Genomic DNA, 6,717 nt, shown 5'->3' with positions numbered 1-6,717 from the left:
GACAGTGTTGCTCTGAGGACTAATCCCTCATTCCTTCCGAAAGTCTGCTCAGAAAACAATTTAAACCAATCTATAGACCTTCCTGTGTTTTTCCCTAACCACACCAACAAGGCAGAATATAAATTACACCAACTGGACGTTCATAGACAATTGCATTTTTACTTGCATAGGACTAAGGATATAAGGAAGTTGGACCAACTATTCCTTTCCTATGCTCTAGGCAAACAAGGTCTCCCAGTTTCCAAAGTGACCTTATCCAGGTGGTTGCTTCACATTATTACTTTCATTTATCAATTGAGAAACAAAGAGTTGCCTATCAAACCAAAAGGTCATTCTACTAGGGCTTTGGCCACCTCTGTAGCCTTTCAATCTAGGTTGCCCATGGATTCCATCTGTGCAGCTGCTACGTGGGAAAATCCTCATACCTTTATTTCTCATTACAAGCTAGATATGGTCTCCAGGAGCAGAGCTGACTTTGGTTCCACTGTTCTGTAGAGTCTGTTCCAATGAGCCACCCAGGATTGTAGGTGATAGGGACGCTGTCCCAACCAGCAAGAACGAAGAAGAGATAGACAACTTAACAAAGAAGTTATGTACCTACCATAACGTTCCATGTTAGTTGTCTTCATCTCGCCTTCTTTCTTGTGTCCCACCCTCTGTCCTATTGGATCGAAAGGGGTTTTGGTTTCACTGGCTGAGTGTTCTCTGGTTTGTTTCCTCTACTGACTTAGAGAGTATGACAGGTATGCTCAACCTGTTTGTTTGGACAGGTTGATTCTCTGGCTATGTCTGGGGGTAGCTATTACAAATGAGATCTGGGTAGCTAGCGCTAGGCATCATGGGATAAGGGGTAGCCCCGAGCCAGTAAACAGCTCTTGAGCTATAGAAGATGGCCAAGTCGGAGCCGAGGGATGGCTCCGATCCCAACCAGCAAGAAAGAAGGCGAGATGAAGACAACTAACATGGAACGTTATGGTAGGTACATAACTTCTTTTTCCTCCACATATGCCTCATTCCTCCTCAAAGGACAAAAAAAAAACTGTGTTGCAAAACTGCACTGTTGTGGATTAGTGCTTTTAATCACCTCAATCACTCCAATCTATTTCTTAAAAATACACATCTTTTAGCCTTAAACATTATTCAGACTATGTTCACATAACTTGTCCTAACCAAAATCCTTGATTACTTAGTCTACGTTTTGCAATTTAGTAATAAATATGAGATGCTTTCTACTCACAGCAGAAAGTCTGTGCATGGAGTAGGTCCATCTGCAATTTTGTTAAATGTTACATATACAGTGCACAACTATGTGGCACACGGCAATAGGCATCTTCACTGGATCACCAGTCTTGTACTCTTAAAAGGACCATAGCTAATCAAATTATTTCCTCCTAATCCAATAGCTGCAAATGCTATTTTTGTACTAGTTCATGAAACTTTCAAAAAAAAAACAGAATAATTTAGAATCTAAGATTCTCTCTCTTAAAATTCACATGTCTGCGGTACCCCAAGGCTCTGCTCTTGGATGCCCTGTTGTCTTTATTCATCACCAAATTTATACAAGTAGATTATCTTGTTCATACAAGACCTGGCAATTCCAACCTTTATCTTTGGTCTGAATCTCAAAATAGCCTCTACTCGTTTTATGTTTTCTGCTGAAATTCATTAAAGGATTCAACTTTTCCTGGTTCTGCGTTCCTTTCCTGGACTTTGTTTTTCTTGGTTTTGTTGGTTTAGGTTTATCATTTTTTTTTTGAGCCTCTACTCTTTGCAAATAGTGACACCACAACCACCCAACATTTTAGGTAATACTTATGTCTGTCAAACTAGCTTTTTTTCTTTTTTGCCCATGCCTCTTACCTCTTCCATGGCTATGCTACTGGGTATGTGCCACAGTTTCTAAGTTTTGCCTGCAAAATTTCATGACTTCTCTAACGCTAGACAATAGATGACTGCATATGAAAGATTGCTGCTATGGCTTTCTGTGCTCTAATAAATCACTGAAGATTGCAGTCAGTTAAGTCATAGTTTCATTCTTATTCTTCATACTTTTAGTTTTACCTAACTACAAAATAGGTATGGCATACGCTTTATAGACACTATGACATGAATTCAACAACAGCACAAACAAATCACATTAAGAGAGCATTTTTTTTATTTACAACCAAAGTTATTAATTGTGGCATTTTCAGCATTCTAAACAAACTCGAAGGTTTTAAACTCTGTGCAGAAATCTCCTGCACTTCTAGTAGACTTCCAAGGGATATATATGCCACTGGCAGTCTCCCGACCCCTACCCTTTCTCTCTATTATACACATGCAGGTTGCAGCCAGCGCCCGCCATGCAAGGCACAAACAAAGTGATCATCTCAACTAAACCAATTCATTTTCTTTTTATATTTATTTTACCTGGAGGTGGAGGAGCCGGGGGAAGAAGTAGAAACTGTAGAAATAATATATTTTTTCATGACCGCACTGTCCGCACCAAGTCTGATGAGATACAAACTGACTGCTGCTAGTGTTGCACACAACACTCACTGACTCATACAAGCAAACTGCTTGGGGTCTTAGGGACATGGTTGCCAGCCTTCTAAACTAAAGCCACTATAAAAACAAAAAACACACTTTTATTGTTGTCAGTTCAGCTGCTCTCTCGGTCATGTGAGTCCCTCACTAAATCTGTCTTCTGAAAGAGCTGCTGGCTGCAATGCGAGATGCAACACGTGCTGACTGAGTGACCATAAACAGTCAATCAGTCATACCCCTTGAATCTTCAGCCAAATTTCGACAGACTGACTGGAAGGCTGCTCATGAAGCTGATGTCATCACGCACACCTATGCACGTGATGACTTCAGCAAAAAAAATCCCTGAAAAAAATTAAAAAGGCTGGGAACTTCAGGAATTAAGGGGGCCACTACAGAATTCGTGGCACCCCATTATTTGGACCTCAAAACCGGTAAATATCAAGGAATTTGGTATGGTTGAGAGGTATGCAAGTGATACAAATTGCACTTTTTAAACAGCAGTCTCTCTACTTCAACCTGTTTCAAAAAAATGTTTAACAACTCATTGGTTTGATCAAATCCCTCTATCAACCAATCTTTTTAAGCAACGCAACAAATATTTAAGTTCAAAGTAGAATATTTTTGTAAAGTAGCTCTCTTGCAGTATAATACAAAAATAGGGGCTTGACCCCAACAAGTGACCTTCAATGACAGCAGATTTTCCAGTAGTTCTTCCCTCTGGTATACAATCTTCCCTTCACACTAAGAAGCTCTGAAATAAAACTTCTCTTCTTCCTTTACAAATAATGCCCAATTCAAAATGCTTGCAAAAAATTTTGTCACAAGCTCATGGTGCAGTACTGCAAATATCTTGCATGGAAGACAGAAGAAAGGAGAAGAAGCAACAGCCTTGTATGACTAAGCCTTTATCGTCTCAGACAGAATTTATCATGTTTGCAATGAACAAATGAAATACACACGTCTTCCTCCCGTTTGTTAGGTCTTGCCTAGGCATTTTCTGCTCTGCCTTTCTCTTTGTAAGATTCTTAGAGCGACGATGGCCTTTATAATTTAACTATGTGCATCTGCAGTTACCTCCTACTGACACCTCTAGGTGTCAAATATTGCTTGTTCATATTTGCATCAGTAATTCCAAAATCATGCTATATACAAGGCTTTAAAAGATTTCATCTTAAAGCTTACGCAATGGCAAACTGCATTAATATTTGACCTCGGTCTAGTGCAGGTAAATATATATTAACTGTTGCTTTTATTATATTAACTTATAAAGATATAATATTCACATTTTCTAAATATATCAACAATCAAGTAACAGAACTCTTCAGCCTCATATCAAAGCTCTCAGTTAGATGAATAAAATGCTGCTGACAGTATGTGTGTAACTTGAGTGGCTGCTGAGATATTGTAAGTTGTTTTCACAATATTATAAATGTAACAGTTACTGGGTTTACTGTTAACTATAAAATTTGGTTTAAGACCTAGAACCTAAAGAATACTAACGCTATAAAAATAGTTTATGCTGAATAGTTTATGCTGAAGAGTTTGCCATTTACACTTCTTTCATAAGCCTCATGTTTCCAGATATATGAGCATTTGTTTGAAATGTGAGGACATAATTTGATTCTGTCAAAAGGTTTAGGCTCCGCCCATTGGAAATTATAGTGCAAACTTCCTCCATTGGAGGGGAATGAGTTAAAGTAGTCTCTCGCTCTCATGATTCTCAGGTGCAGGACAAAGAACTGGCAAATGCATATAAAAGTTACGTGCTCACCATATCAGATGTCTGCAAGGAGACTTCTAGAGTTTGTTGTAAATGTTAAGCTTTCCTCTAATGACATCTATACTTCAGCACCATTCAGAAGCTTTTGCATTCAGATATTTAAAGGCATGAGCAGCTCCACCTGGCATACTACAAGATGTCATGTACCAGAATAGAAAAAGACAGTTGTGTAAGTAAACTTCCCATGACAGCAGATGTTCAAATGATCACTGCTGCAGCATCCTTTGCTATATGGGTTATATCCAGAGAAGGATATAACAGCTGTACAGCTTCCAAAGCTTTAGGGTAACTTCCATGCATCCGAACTGTCTGGCAGTTTAAGCTAAGCTGACTAAAAGGCAAGTTTGAGTGCCAAGCCCTTCAGAGCTTTTCTGACAACAGAGAGAGAGGAAGGCTGAGCCCTGAAAGGTCAATGGTAAAAAGAACAAAATAAACAACCATTCCCTGGCATAAACAGCACACCAAAAAACAAAATGGATGAAAGGAGGGAGTGCCTATTGCAGCAGTGATCATTCAAATATTTTCTGTTATGGTAAGTTTACTTCTACAACTGTACTACGTTCATCATACTGATCAGTGCTGGAGTAGCTTTAGCGATATGGGTAGATTACCTTAGCATACTACATTTGCGAGGTGGAAGGAAAATGGTCCTTGCAAAGTTTGATCTAGACCTACAGAAGGAATCAAGCTTATAATATTTTGTAAAAGTATGTATAGAGGACCAAGTTGCAGCTTCTAGAATACTTCTAGAATTCAACCCTTTCCAAAACACCATAGATGAAACCAAGGCCCTGAGAGAGTGGGTCTTTAACCTGCCTGGAATAGTTTTGTTGTGGTGAGTCTAACAAAAGGCAACAGCCTGATCAACAAAGGCAGGCTTAGCAGGGAGTTTCTCTGAAATTTAGGCACAGGAGAAATAAACATGTTTAAGCTCCCGTAAGACCTTACCTTTATCCTGAAGGGACTTAAACCAGCAGCAGCTTCCCCAAACAAAAGTTTAGAATCCAAAGGAGCATCCATCATCTTAGCTTTAATATCAGGTAGAGGTTAAAGCTTAAGCCAAGAATACCTCCTCATAACTGAGCCAAAGACAGTAGCCCTAGAAGAGGTATCCACCGCATCATAATAATTTGAGAGAATGACAAACGACTTGAGAGGAAGTCCCTAGCAAGGAAAGATCAGAAGTTTTACCTCAGAGCCTGGAAAATCAGAAATATGTTGACAGGTCTGAGAACGAACGGCCAGAAGTATAAACCTTTTTGCCCAGCCTGTCCATAGTTCTATTTTCGTTGTCAGAAGGCACTAATTTGGACGAGGGAAGCAATTGAGATGTCTTTATCAGAGGCTATGGACACTACCGAGGGGTCAGCAGCAGGATATTTATATAAAAACAAAACAATCCTCAGGAACACTATAAAACCTATCAGGCTTCCTGGGAGCAGCGGGGAGAGAATCAGGCACCTGACAGGCATTGGAGAAAGCATCTAGTAAAGCAGCCAAGACAGGAGAAATAGCCACAGGTTAGGAGAGTCCAACTGCAACAACTCATAGTACCTCTTATGGATATCAGAGACCTGAATACAATCTCACTTAAAATTTCATCATCCTATAGTGTGTGTTCCCAAAGGAAATTTCCTCCAAACGAATATCAGGGTTAATAGATTCTTCCACTTCTGACCCACAGTACAATGGAGAAGGAATTTGAGTGGAATAAGCGAGAGATTCATCAGCAGAATCTAACTCATCCTCAGAAGAAACTTGGTCCCTAGGCTTTTTAAGAGGAGGAGCAGAAATTGAAATCCTGTGAGGAGGCTTTAAGGCCATTAAGGCAGAAAATAAGCCCTGAATAAAAGCCTACAACTCACTTTGTGGATCCCTAGAAGTAGATAAAACATGTTTATTTTTTTGTTTCTTTTTTAAGTGAACATCCTGAGATTACTTACATCCAGGATGCCAATTGAGAACCATAGCAGGAAAGTACAATTGTGTATACTTACCATAAATGTAGATGTTAGAGTGTATTCACTGTTGCAAGTCCTAACATATGGGTTGTCTGGCTCCCGGTAGCCCTCAGTCGGCCCGAATACTAGAGTTCTCGGTATATGACGTCGGCTGCAGTTGGTTGTAAAATGGATGTCAGAACGTCAGGTATAAAGGGAGGCAGTCAACACCATTTCCTCAGTTTTTCTTGCCTTAACTGTCAGGTGCCCCCAAAATAAGGCTAACCCAGGAAGGAAACACCCTGGAAACATGTCATACAAAAAATAAAAATATATATAGTCTGTGCCTTAGGAAAAAAGGAGGAATGGAGGGTAGGAAACCAGGACTGCAACAGTGAATACACTCGAACATCTACATTTATGGTAAGTGTACACAACTGTACTATATTCTTCGTGTTTCACTGTTGCAGT

Source organism: Protopterus annectens, chromosome 14.part0 (assembly GCF_019279795.1).
Source record: "Protopterus annectens isolate FY-2018-M chromosome 14.part0, PAN1.0, whole genome shotgun sequence".
NCBI classification, from domain to species: domain Eukaryota; kingdom Metazoa; phylum Chordata; order Ceratodontiformes; family Protopteridae; genus Protopterus; species Protopterus annectens.
This window is presented reverse-complemented; position numbering follows the sequence as displayed.